Below are 13,702 nucleotides of genomic sequence, written 5' to 3' on the forward strand. Positions count from 1 at the left end.
CTCCCACCTCTCTGCCTTCCCTCACCCTACACCACCCCTCCCCCATGCTCGGGCCCCAACACCTGACTGTTCAGTGCTTTAGGACATCCTCCTGACGTGAAAGACGTTTTATAAATGTAATTTTGTTGTTGTTGTTGTCACCACTCATACCGTTACACAATAATATTAAAAGGTCCCTGCTGAAGGGAATGCATAAACAGAACCAAATAACAGAATAACAAAGAGGATGTCCAGCAGCATCCAATGCACAGAGAGAAAGCGTTTAACTCTGCACCATCACTATTTCTTACTTTATTGCGCATGAATATGCAAATTTAGTATCCATATCCCAGCAAAGTAATGAATATTCAAACTCCAGGCCACCCAGTCCACCCTTGAAGATAGTCTATTGTCTTATTGCAAGAAAGCGTTACTAATGCTATCAGATGCTACTAAACCATGACAATCAAGCACATCTACCAGAAGAATGACCACCAATAGATCATAGAATTATAAAAGCAAATTTATTATCACGTTTGTTCTTTATAATATTCAGAAATGTCTGCTGCAATTTTTAGCTACGTTGCACTGATTATAAATATTTGGAAGAAAACAGGAAAACTGTGCAGCAGATATGTTACCCAAACCAGATGTGATCATGCTCCTGGTGTTACTGTTTGACGGTAGCCCATATCCAGGCTTGATGCATCAAAGATCAACCAGAAGAGGTCTTCAATGTATAACCAAGGCATTCTGAAGCCAGAATTCAACTGGAAAGCAACATTTTGGAAGATGCTCCTCATCCAAAATGAACCATCAGAGTCACGAGGAAGAAGACAGGAAAGTAAAGGATTTTCCAAAGGTATTTTTAAGAAATTAAAGCAACTTTAGAGAGGCTACAGACAATAGATTAGGTTTGGTAGCAAAAAGCAAAACTTTTTTTTAAAATAAAGTAGGGGGAAAGAGAGCAAATGGGCAAGTATAAAGCAAAACATTTGAGTTTTTCATAAACGTTATTTATAATATGCATCGTGTTTTGGATTTCGTTTATTTTGTTTGGCTGAAACCTTTTCCAGTTTTTCCTTTATTTCATTTTATTTTGGATTCCCTTTTCTTTCCCCTCCTTTCCAGATTCAATTTCCCTTTCCTCTGCCTCACAGTAACATGTTCTTTATTGTTAATGCAATACCTACTCTGGGAGCTGATGCCAGAGCAAATATGGGACAAGTATACATGACCTTCAAATATACTTGCGCCATGCCATGCTTTTCACAATTTCTAGGTTTGAAAGCACGCAAAATAGTCCAATATCACTTTCTAAGCGTGCATGAGCAACAATCCTTCACTTGCAGTAAATGTGCAGCAAAGATCCCACCACAGTTCCAAAGCCCAGCAACACTGGTGCTTGTTACCTGATCCACTAAATCAAGATGCACTAAATCAAGATGCACGCACTCTCTCCTTGTTTCATTTTAAGTAAAACACAAGAGAGAGCAGAATGAGAAAGTGCATTTAGTCCTCCAAGTCTGTGCTCACACTTGAAGTTAAACCACCTATGACACCAATTTCATCCACATTATTCAGTACTTACACTCATGTTTTTAAAGTCTGGCAGGACAACAATAGTGAGCACACTGTCACTTACACACCAACAGACATTGGCACAGAACTGGTCCAGATATCATATGTCTATGGCCAAAATGGCAAGCAAGACATCGTAAACCATTCAGTTTTATCCAAGACTAAAGCCACAACAAGATCATCATCAGCTGTTTTTAAAAAGAGAAACAAAACCTAAATTACAGATCATGAGGGCTAAAAGGTCACTTGTTGCAACACACAGATTTTGTTTGTTTTCAGCGAAGTCATATTACACCCATCAGCAGACAGCCCTGTTAACCTGTTTTTTGGGAGATAGTGGAAAGAATGAGGCTGCGGCTTAATCAAACAATGACCAAGATATTTTTTGGGTGAAAACGTTTTGTTTCCATGTGCTGACTAAGAGTTTGAGCTTCTCTTTATCACAATATTGGCAAATGCTTTGCAACTCCCCCACCACCAATCTAAAGGAAGAGAGCACAGTGATAGCAATTGGGAGACAATGGTAGCAGAGCTTTTGGAGATGATACAGAAAAAAACCCACTATAACAGTGACTGCTGAAGCAGAGCTAATGGGATATTTAAAAGGGAATTAGAAAAGGACATGGGTATTGCAGGATAGAACAGGCAATAGAAGGGGTGATACTAGAATACTAGAGAAGATTTACTAGGATGATTCCGAGGATGAGTGGTCCATGAGCAGGGATAGCAAACAGAAACGTTTGCCACTGAAACAAAAGTGCCCTGTTAAGAAGTCTTTACAATTAATGGTAAAGTCAATATGGAGAAATTATTTCCACTGGTCAGTAATTCAGTGACTGGAGGGCATCAATTTAAGATAGTTAGCAAACAAGCAAATGGGGAAGTTAGGAGAATTGTTTTTCCTTTACACACAAAGTGGTTAGAATATGGAATACCCTGCCAGGAGTGTTAGTTGAGGCAGAATCAATATTAGGTTTCAAAAGGGAACTAGATAGATATCTAAAAAACTACAGGGGTATGGGGAAAGGGCAGGTAAATGGGACTGAGGATTTTTTCTTTAAAAGAGCCAGCACAGACACAATGGGCTGAATGATTCTCTTTTGTGTTGGAAACGTCTGTAGTTCATCTATCGTTCTAAGGAAAGAGGAGGGAAATGGGGTTAGAAGAGATGGCTTTATTAAAGGAGCAAATACTGACATTAATGCAATGCCTACCACCAATGCAGGTGTTGTAAATTTGCATTGTTCCATGAGTCAGTTGTTAAAGCACCCAGTACTGCAAGGAACATGAAAACTCAGAGAAATGTTATAATAACTGTTACAAACAGGATTGTGACGTGATATTATAAACTGCTGGCAATGTTTCAGATCAATGCACTTCAGAATGCCCCCATGCAATTTATCTTGTGAGACAATAAAGCCACTTTTTAAAAAAAACTAATAAATCGAAGAATTATCTACTCATTTATTGCTCCACTAGAGTTCTCCAAGTCACAAGAAAGATTTGTAGAACAGAATGTGGCCTTTCAGTTCACCTGCAATAATAATTTAATTTATGACAGATACACGTCTAGACACAAATACTAATAATAATTCCAACGATCCTGAAGAGTTATTAGGGCTCTGGTCCCCTTCACTATGCCTCAATAAACTGCATCTATTAACCAACCCACCTACTCCAACACATAGAGGTGTAAAATTCCTAGACATTTGTGGGGGCGGGGGTGAGGGGGTAGAAGATAAACACATTCCTAACTCTTTCAACTATTGAATACATCAAAATTGAATAGAAACAGAAACTCACTTTTCAAGATGGAAGGTAAACAAAGGTGGGTAAAATTACACCTTTCACTTCCCACGGCATTATCACCAGGATCCCATAGCCATGCTCTGGGCAATCCTGGAATCGCTGCCAACAGCAGCAAACCAATCTTGCTAAAAAGCTGCCCTGTACAACATCAGTTCTTCACAGAACTGGCAACCCTCAGTTGTAACATAAGATACAGCATTATATTCCCTTATTCTCCACCAACTTTAAACATCCCCTACACTGATCGACACCACCCAGGAGTCATGAGGAAAAATAAATGCTCTGAGATGCTGCCCCCTTTCTCCTCCACTCCCCATCCCTCGTCATGATGGATGGTTTATAAATGCAAATTGTTGTACAGAGAGTTGAAATCTGTTGAGTAGCTTGAAATAGACGACTGATGCTGTGTTATTTAACTTCTTTGAAAAAATGGCTCAATAAATATCTGCTTGGGTAATAGTTTTGGGGGATTTTGGGATGGTTTCAAACAACATAAATGATTAAGGGTGTCATGGTTTCTGTGCCCAACTTGGTTTGGATAGACTTAAGTATGGTGATGGGTTTCTGCATGTATCAGACACCCGGCTGACCAATATAAATACTGGAGAAGGAGATTGTTACCTGTGGAGGAAATAGAGTGGAGTTCAACAAATTGGATATATGTCAGGGACAAACTACAGTACAATATAATTGAAGTTCTCCCTGGTCAATGTGATGTAATTCCGGTTACCGGACGAGATTCCCATTTGCAACTTAGAATCATTATTAAGGAATCACATTAGAAATTAACACAATGCGAATCCCAGTGCCATTATTTGCTCATGAACGCTCCTCCTCATGCTGAATGGGAAGCTGTAAGGGTTGGGGAATGTATTAGTTTCCCAAAGGCATGTTCAGACCCTGTTCCTCCCTTTTCTGTATCTAATTATTAGGTGCATGTTTTGTGTGCTAGCATGCAAAGTCATTTTCTTCCTAAAGCTGCTCTGAATTTCCATACGTTGATATCAAAGTGCACTAGATTCTATTTTAATATTTATTTGTCAGAACAAAGGTTCCTCGATATAGACTTAGTCATAGAGTGACTTTAAAGCTGGTTCCTTTTATATTGCATTGGCTAGTCTACTTTATTACTTCTTTTAAAAAAGTCAGCCCAACATTTGGTTAATGTTGAATGAAGAGGTTCGGCTAACCCTCCTATTGGGATTGGAAATAATTACTTCGCCTACAACAATAGACTTACTTCATTTTATAAGCAATTCACAGTAGTTGACTGCACATACATAAGATCAGCCATTTAAGCTTCATGACAAATGATCCAGGCCTTAAATAGCAGTACATAATTTACATATCCTGTCCTATCTGAAAGCAGCCATGTTATAAGGTTTCGGCGTGAAAGGGTTAAATGCTTGAACGCCTATTGCACTTGTCAGCTGGATTATGCAGCATCACATGGCCACAAGAGCAGCTGAAGTTTTACAAGTCAATGAGAACACAGTATTTCAGCATCTGTAGATGGAAAAGCAAAGCAAATACAACCATAAGCACAGAACTTTCACATTTCCAGTTGACCAGAGGTAGCCACTCATGTTTAGAAACAATAGCAAACTAATGACTGACCTGGATATTTTCTATGCAGCGAGTGTTGACAGAAACACATGGCTGGTGAATGACCCCTTACAGTTTTCTCACCATGCTAAATATATCTTGCACAATGCATTCTTTGTTGCATGTTTATAAATGAAACCTGCAGTAATTTGGCAGCAGTTGAAATTCCTCTTGTCTCCTAATCAGTTCAATCAAACCCAGCAGTTTAGAAGAACCTGGGAAATCATTAATGGAGCACACCTGTTTGGTGGAATAATGTGAAAAATTGGAGCTCGGTTTTTTATGTTCAACAGGTGAAATTCTCCCAAGAATTGTCAATTTTAAAAGGCTGTAAATTTCCAGTGTTTAATTTTATGTGGTTAACTGCGAATAAAAGCTTACCTGATCCAAATGTAATTTAATCGGAATACAACATCAAATCTCAACAAACTAAATCACTCTCCATTCATGACTATTATATAGGATTTCTAATCCAAGCAGAATACTTAACTGTACAGACCCAATCAAAACACATAAAATGTATGCTCAATTACATGTTTTCTTAGGTTTAGCCCACTGAATAAGGTTTGGCTTGCTCTTTCACACACTTTCTGAAAGCAGTATATTACAGGATTAATTGGATTCAGCACCAAATATATTTTTTAAAAAGTAAATGCTTACCTCTAGATGCCGCCAGCAGTCACCTTGCTTTGAAGTAAGTGTTGTATGCAATTGCAAAAGTTGGTGGGATGCTTGTCCCTTCAGGCTAGGAACATGTGATTTTCTGTTCCTGCAGCATCTTTGTATTTTCAACCTGAGGAAGTATTGAGACATCAACAGAGTTCCAAAGATCAGTTGTTATGATCTTTAGAAAGACTCCCCCACCCCCATAAAATTGGAATACCTGTTCAGCAAAGACATTTAATAGTTATATTTGTTACCATGGAAAGAATATTGAATATCTGAGTTATCACAAGAGTGTAATCTGACCTGGAGGTTCAGATAACTGTAATCTAAACTCTGAGATGCGATTACAACTTTGAAATCACTCCAGGATATCGTGCTGTGTTCATGGGATAGGTTTATTCCATTTGAATCTTAACACAAGTGTCACTGGTGTGCTCTGCATCTATGATGCGTGATTGCAACCAGTGCGATCGCAAACATGTCATAAAATCCCTATCAAAAAAGGCTAGAAAACACGGACTACAGAATGTTGATTGACAGAGAATAACATAACCCATGTAAGAACAATGATATTTGCTCTGAGAATGAGTGCAAGCCATGAGACATTTAACAGCCATCTGAACATCCAGAATGGTGTTCCCCAGGATTGTATTGGAGTATTGCAGCACAGACTGTAAATCCCAATATGGGGCTGGAACCCACAACCTCTGAGTCAGAGGTATAGGGCTACGAACTGAACCAGGTTGACACCTGATGGGAGCTAGCCATGCCAGTAGAGGGACAATTAATTCTGTGGCAGTGCATTGGAGTCTTACGTCTTGAAGCAGCAACAATGATTCTCAACTCAAGGCAACATAATGACTTGAGATGTACTCATGCATCAGATAAGTATCATGGAAATTATTTCCCTGTGTAGGCCAGTTAAGAGTTGGCTCTCACCTGCTGAGGAGAATCCACTGTTATGTTCTTTATGCTTTCCAAATGCTAGATAATTAACAATATTGTGTGTTCCTATCACTGTCTTATCTCTGTGCTGTCCAGGCATAGAGCCCCCAAATACGTGCCTCTCTATGTATTTATGTAATAGGCCACCATCGTGTTGCACATCTATTGAAGCATTCAAATCTTGATTCACTTTTTGTGAAACTTCCAATGTGCCTCTACTTACTGGGTACATTTTAATCTATTCTGATAGATTCAAGATTCAACTTGAGATTAAATTGGTTGCACTCATTCTTTTCTAACCCTCTCCATGGGACACATATATGATAGTCACTCAAACTGAAAGCAGATGACAGTAGAAATTGGCATTGGCTAAATCCTGCCTAGGAAATGCTAAACACCCCCTTTTCATGTTTCTGCAACGTTGCCCAGACTGACCTTAGCAGCTCTCCCCACTGATATGAACCCTGTCCATCCCTCCTCCCCAATTAACTTATCATCAGAAGAAGATATTCAGTTGTGGAGCTGAGTATCTTCAATTGTGTCTAAGTGCTTTTTTAAGCAACTGAATTAAACCAAATCTCACAGTATTGTAATTAAATGGGGCAAAGCCTCTGAATGATATGGTTCATGATTAAATCTTTTTCAGTTCAACATGACAACCTATCACCATCACTCACTGGGGCAGTTTTCCCAACTCAACCATTCCAGAGTAAACTGTACCGAAAAATAGGCTTGAAAAATGAAATGGTGGTGGGAGGGGTGGGGAGGGAAATCAAGGATGGACATGTGTGTACAGTTTATCATGTATCCTGCACTGGTCCACAAACCTGACAGCCAACACATCTTGTACAGCTCATTATTCCACAATCAGTGATCGGCCCCGAGTTTGCAGAATGCTGTTATGTTGCCAGAGCGAATACCACCCTTTCAGTTTTATCTTTCCCTTGTTTGTGATTTAAGTACCAAGGGGTTCTTAATTATTTACCAGATGGTAAATATAGGAACCATGGAACCATATGCCATAGAAAAATGAAGGATCCAGACACCCTCAGGAGTGGAATATCAAAGCGAAAACCATTGTATCACTCTTGACCTAAAATTGACACAGGAAACCATGAATGCCCACACTTCCCATTCTGCATTGACAAATTAATTTACATTCTTCTCCATGTTTGCTGTGTAAATTCCTACAGAAGGACACAGCTCTCTGTTATTCTTATTAACCTAATTTGTCTCCCACAAGTCCTGTAAATGCTATTATGCATTTAACATCGGTCAAGTAAATCTTAACAACTGTATTTGTAGAGTGAATACTAGAGCACATAAAGAATACTAGAACACGTAAATTGGGCAATGTTAAAGATCTGATTCCTGAGACGTAAATATCTTAAGAAATGTTGATGGGAATTATAATTCCACTCCTGGAAGAGGAACCTTTGTTTGCAGTGGGTACATTCAGTCTTATTAAGGTAAAGACCTTTCTCTCAGCATCCATGTTTGTATCAGGTTTGCATGTTGGACAGCAGTGCTGGTTGTTTCTGGTCTCTTGGCCTGATCCCAACTAATTTTCCCGCTTGAGTAATTTTTTTGTATCTGCCATATCTATTCCTTTATCCATGTTAAATTGTGAAGGCTTAACAAAACCCTCCAGGCAAAACAGTTTTCACCTGCTGCAGTCTTTTGAAATGTTTTTTACATTATGGATGAAATATGCATATATTTAGCATCGCTTTTGCTTTTAGCTACCAGCAGTTGTTCTTAATGTAAAATTCATCCAAATTCTTTGAGTGGTAAGTCGGGATAACTTTTTACAGTCCTAGACTTTTTCGTATTCACAAGAGCTTTGTAGAATATATTACTTGATTCAAAACTAAGTATAAAGCTTCTGGAGTCATCAGTCTGAAAGTTTGGATGACACGTAATGGTACACTCTCTCAAGGCCTTCTGGATGCAAGATGTTGACAATTAAGTTTTTTTTCATAAAATAAAAGGATAATTCACTACCCTCTACTTCCTCACAGGCGTAAAAAGCCTTCAATTTGTTTATGGATGCCTCCTGACAACTCACATACGTTTTCTGGTTTCTAATCTGACATAATTACAGTCTGATCAAAGGATATTTGCAACTTTGGGCAGCATTAATAATGGCTTACATTGGATTGAAAGTTACCTTCTCACTATATAGTCTCCCCAAAATCATACTCTTTTGTTTACCTATGATGAAAAACATGATTTGGAATTAAAGCCTTTAGAGATGTGGTGTAAAAAATTCAGCCTACGCGAATGTCTCTGCAGGTGGTGGTAAGAAGCAAGAGATTCCAGATTCTGTTGTGTCATCTTTGTGTAAGTCGCACAATGTTACCTACATATTTCCTACACATTGCAAACATGTCACCTCTCGAAGACTTGACTACTGCCATGAGATTTTTAATGTCCACCCGAACAGGCAGATGGGACTTGGGTTTAACGCCTCATCCAACAACACAACATTCTCTCAGCACTGTATTGGTGTGTTACCCAGACTATACGAGTTCAAAGTCCCGATGCGGGGCTTAAATCCACAACCTTCTAACTCAGTGACAGGAGTTCTATCAATTGACCTAGAATGACACCCGAATTTTTGAAGTGTGCATGTAGTAACTTAAATGTAATTGAAGATACCACAATGCTTCTTGAAAAAAGGGAATTTCTCTCATAGTTGTTCATCAAACTTTGCACGAAATGGACACCAATTTTTGCCTAACAGAAACAGTCTCTTCACTCCATGGTATTTACTGTAAAGCATTTTGAGATATTGTATATAACATGATAAGACGCTATAAAAAGTTCTTTCATTTATTGCTGTTTTGCACAATTTAGCTTCTCAATCATCCCTCAAGGCTTTAAAATCAGCTTTACTGAAATCTGATATAATCTGTGTTCCAAATTGCATCATCGTATCAAACTTAATTATATTAAGATCACTACAATGATGTCAAATCTTCACGTACGTTTCACTTTTCCACCAGTTTATGCTCACTACTATATAGCAAACATATTGCCCTTTCCCATTCCCTCTAAATGTTCTGTCTAGAAACAGTCCTCCATTCCTCCTTGCACTGACCTTTTGGAAGATCCCTTCTCCTGTTCCATTTTAAATTAGAGTAATTAAAATACCCTATAATTATAAAGTCCCCTTCATTGATGCTCTTTTTATTTTCTCATGTAATTCCATATCAACTTCCTCCTCTTTTGTAGTCAGTCACAGCAATTTCCAGGTGTTAAACTTCTTTTCCACCCCATTAGTACAGATTTCCACCTACTCTGACTCAGATCTCTAATTATCAAAAGCTTTCAATAACTTTCATACCATACCCTCTTTTGCTGGAGATACTTTACTCCGACCCAGCCCTCCCTCCCACCCCCCAACACCCCCTACACCCCCCCCCCCACCCACTCAATGTTTGATTCTTCTGTCACTTTTGAACATTTTACACCTGACAACAATGAAAACAATGGGTGGAGTCATTTTGAACTTCCTTTAGATGGTGTTGGCAGTGATCTGATTTAGGTGGACTTATGTGCTCTTTCATTATTTCTAGTATTCTTTGCAACTGGGCCAATGTTTTGTTGTACAAGCTGCTTAACCTGAATGTGACTCAGGTTTTGTGTGGGTGCAGTGTGAAGAACATTGATCTATAAGTAGAGGGTCTGACAGTGTTTTGCTGCACACCATTTTACCTTATTAAATTTCCAGCTCCCGGGCAGCTTCTCTGACACACATGCACAAAAGGAATAAACTAAAATAACCATGTGTGTTCCGCTTCGTGTTCAGGTTTCTCATGTTCTTTCCCTACTGGGGGCCTTGATGAGAGGAAAAGATTGGGAGCGGGCACACTTGTCCAAAATACAAAGTACAACTCTGCCACGACCCGTCAAAAGAGGCTATTGAGGCAAGAGAGCGTAGCTTTTGAGTGGGGGGAATGTAGTCTTTAAAGCATTTCAAAATATATTACTTGCATCAATCACAAAACAGATATGATCCAAGCTTGGTTCACCCATTACACAAAATACACAGTCAATCCACTTTACAATATATTCTGTGAAGCACTTGGAGAAGTCTCAACTACGTTATAAGGCCTCATATCAAATGGAGGGATTATTATTGTTATAACACAGTCCTGGGCATCATCGCAAATAAAATGTAGTGCTCAAGAGGCCTGCCTTTGTACTCCCACTTTTTCCATCCACACTGAGAGACATCATATGAAGCTGTCCACATCTTCTGTTTGTATGATTATCCTGACAGAATTGTAACCCTCTTTTGAGGCTTGCCTCAAAATGGGTTAGGACTTTAGACAGGATTTTGTTTTCTTAAGTCTGCTCTTATTGAGGGTAGTAGCCACTGCTGCTGCAACTACTTTAGATGAGATATGCCAATTACAAAAGGAAGAGAGAAAAATGATCAATTTAGTGTCTTCCAGACAGTGAGTGTCTGCTGAGCGTTCGGAAGAGTATTAAATACTTTTTATGCACCATGTATTTATCAATTATTATGCTGAAGTGTGTACAGATTTGTATTTTGCTTGTATATTGTTGGAAGATTTTATATCTACTTGGTCTTTACAAATTATATATAAAACACAAAATAAAAAGTTTTTTTGGAGCAGTTCAGTAAATATATTCCTTTGGCAAGTGGTTGAAGCTAGACTAACCAACAACACCTTGCCTTTTATAGGAGTGTTGAACCAATCCTGGATTGGGAGGGGGGATAAAATGAGTTTGTATAATCTAGAAAATAAATTTAAGTAAAAAAAAGTTTCTCTTTCTCAAACATTGGTATGGACAATCCATGCCATTTTAATATCCACTGATCATATAATAAAATCATGATTCTTTATCATGAACGCAATTGTACGTCAACGCTGCATGGAGTATAACTGTTGGTGTGGATTCTTTATATAATTCTTCCTCCAGTTATTAATCTCCTGTAGTTCTTCCTTCAACCAACACAAAAATGAAAACCAGGGTTGCCAGAAATAATGATCAGAAGATTCTATCCTCTTCATCCCCCCCACCCCATGTTCTATTATATTAAACAAAAGTACATTTCCAGTGAATTTAATTTTTCATTTAAGCCATTGCCAAGTGCAAGATTAGAACACTTCCATGTTGTACTAATGCAGAGGTGGCAGTGAACCAATATTACTCATATAATCCTGAGTACTGCATTGATTTCTACTTTGGTATAAAAGTTCTCCTGCTGAGTATTGATGTCAGCAGTGGGAACCACATGGTTCTATTTTACTGTGAAATTTTGAATCTATATGCACAGTTATGTTAATCAGCAATGACCTCTCATTTTAAGTATGCGTGTTTTGCTTCTTCAGATTGCGTAGACTTCAATTTCTGATTTTTGAAAGCTTTAACGGGATACACAACATGAAATGTGTCTCTATTTTTGTGTCGATTGAACAAACAATGATGATCTCGGGCAGATGGGATACTACAATTGGCTTTGATAATCTTAGGTTAGGGAAGGGAGAAAACAAATCTGCCAGCGTTCCCACTCCTGATCACTGACTAGTCCTCACTGGAAAATTAGCACATGCAGAAGTCAGCTGAAGGCAAGATTGAGTTTGATTATGATACCTTCCACATCCACATTGTTAGCTGGCACTGACAGTCTACCTTCAAAGAACAGCAGATTGGGTAGCACACCAAAAGGATGCTGTTGGTCATGCAACATTACCCCAGCAACGGTCAGTGAACTTCAGGGAAGAAAAAAAAGAGGTGGTGCACAAAATTGCATCTGAAGCAAATTGATACAAATTGTAGAGATTGCTTGGAGGATTTGCTGGCTGAGAAATGTCACATGCAAACAATTCTAAGGGAGTTGCGCCAGACCAGTTCTGTACAAAAAATCCAGCCACAGATGTTTATTAAATGCATATTATTCAATTTTCTATTATTGAAGTGGAAAATATTGTACAGTACTTGCATCCCCTGCAGTCATACTATGATTACACCAATTACATCTTGGTTTTCTATATTTTTCCTAAAATTCCCCCAAACTAGTTTGAGCCCTGCAAGTGGTCTATTCCTTACATGTGGTGCTGTAATTATTGGTTGAATTTCTCCAAAACATTGAGTTTCCATTTCCACTGCTTTAATTGTGGGGAGTTGCTGAGGTCAAGCACTTCTCAGGACATTCGTATCCACTTCCTAGCAGCATCAGTGAGTCTGGGAGCAGGTGAATTGGCCTATTATCTATAGATGACATAGACAATGTGATAAGGAAGAAAAATACATGACCAAGAGGGAGTCTTCAATCTCAAAAATAAGGCCTATATCCAAAGAATTTTCTTCAACATTTAAAGCCATTCTATGATGATAGCAAGGATAAGGTGTGGCACATGGAATGGCAAAATATTCTCCATGTAAGTTGTTAACATACCAATCCTTACCATAAACTGGGGGGGAGGGATAGTGAAGATAATGAATCATAGCAAGATTTGAATATAAGCCCAAACATTTTGGGGGCTGGACGTTTTATGTTACCTTCCATAATTCCCATTGAAAAAAAATTTGTTTTCCACCAGAGAAACTCAAAAAACAATACAATCCTAGGATATGAACTCTTAAATAACTTGCTTCCTTTCTCCTACTAAAACATTAGGGCAATGGCTCACATTGAGAGCAGATTTTGAAACTCACAGAAAAATTTCGTCATGCTGAATCAAACGGCACTGTTTGATTTGTCCTCTGCTAATTACTAGTGATTAGGGTTTCTTTTTAAGTTTCAAGAAAACATCTTTCTGCTGCAGAAAGCCCAAAAGCAGGGAAATTCCTTCCTCCCCCTCTCGACACCCCAAGGGACGGGCACATGCTTTAGTCTTGAGGAAACCTGGCCAATGACCCTTTAGAAACGTTCCTTGGCTAGGAGAGAAGCAAATAAGAACATAAGGAGGAGGCTTCTCAGGGCAAAGTGCCAGAACTGGTACTTCTGGGAGAAGCAGCTAAGTTTTTGGAATGAAAGGAATTTCATACTATGCGCACTGAGAAGTTATAGGATCTATTCCAACTCTCAGACTTGTGCAAGGGCTTATCCCATGATTAAGAGACCTTGTTCTGCTGC

This window comes from Callorhinchus milii, unplaced genomic scaffold (assembly GCF_018977255.1).
Source record: "Callorhinchus milii isolate IMCB2004 unplaced genomic scaffold, IMCB_Cmil_1.0 Scaffold9, whole genome shotgun sequence".
NCBI lineage: Eukaryota > Metazoa > Chordata > Chondrichthyes > Chimaeriformes > Callorhinchidae > Callorhinchus > Callorhinchus milii.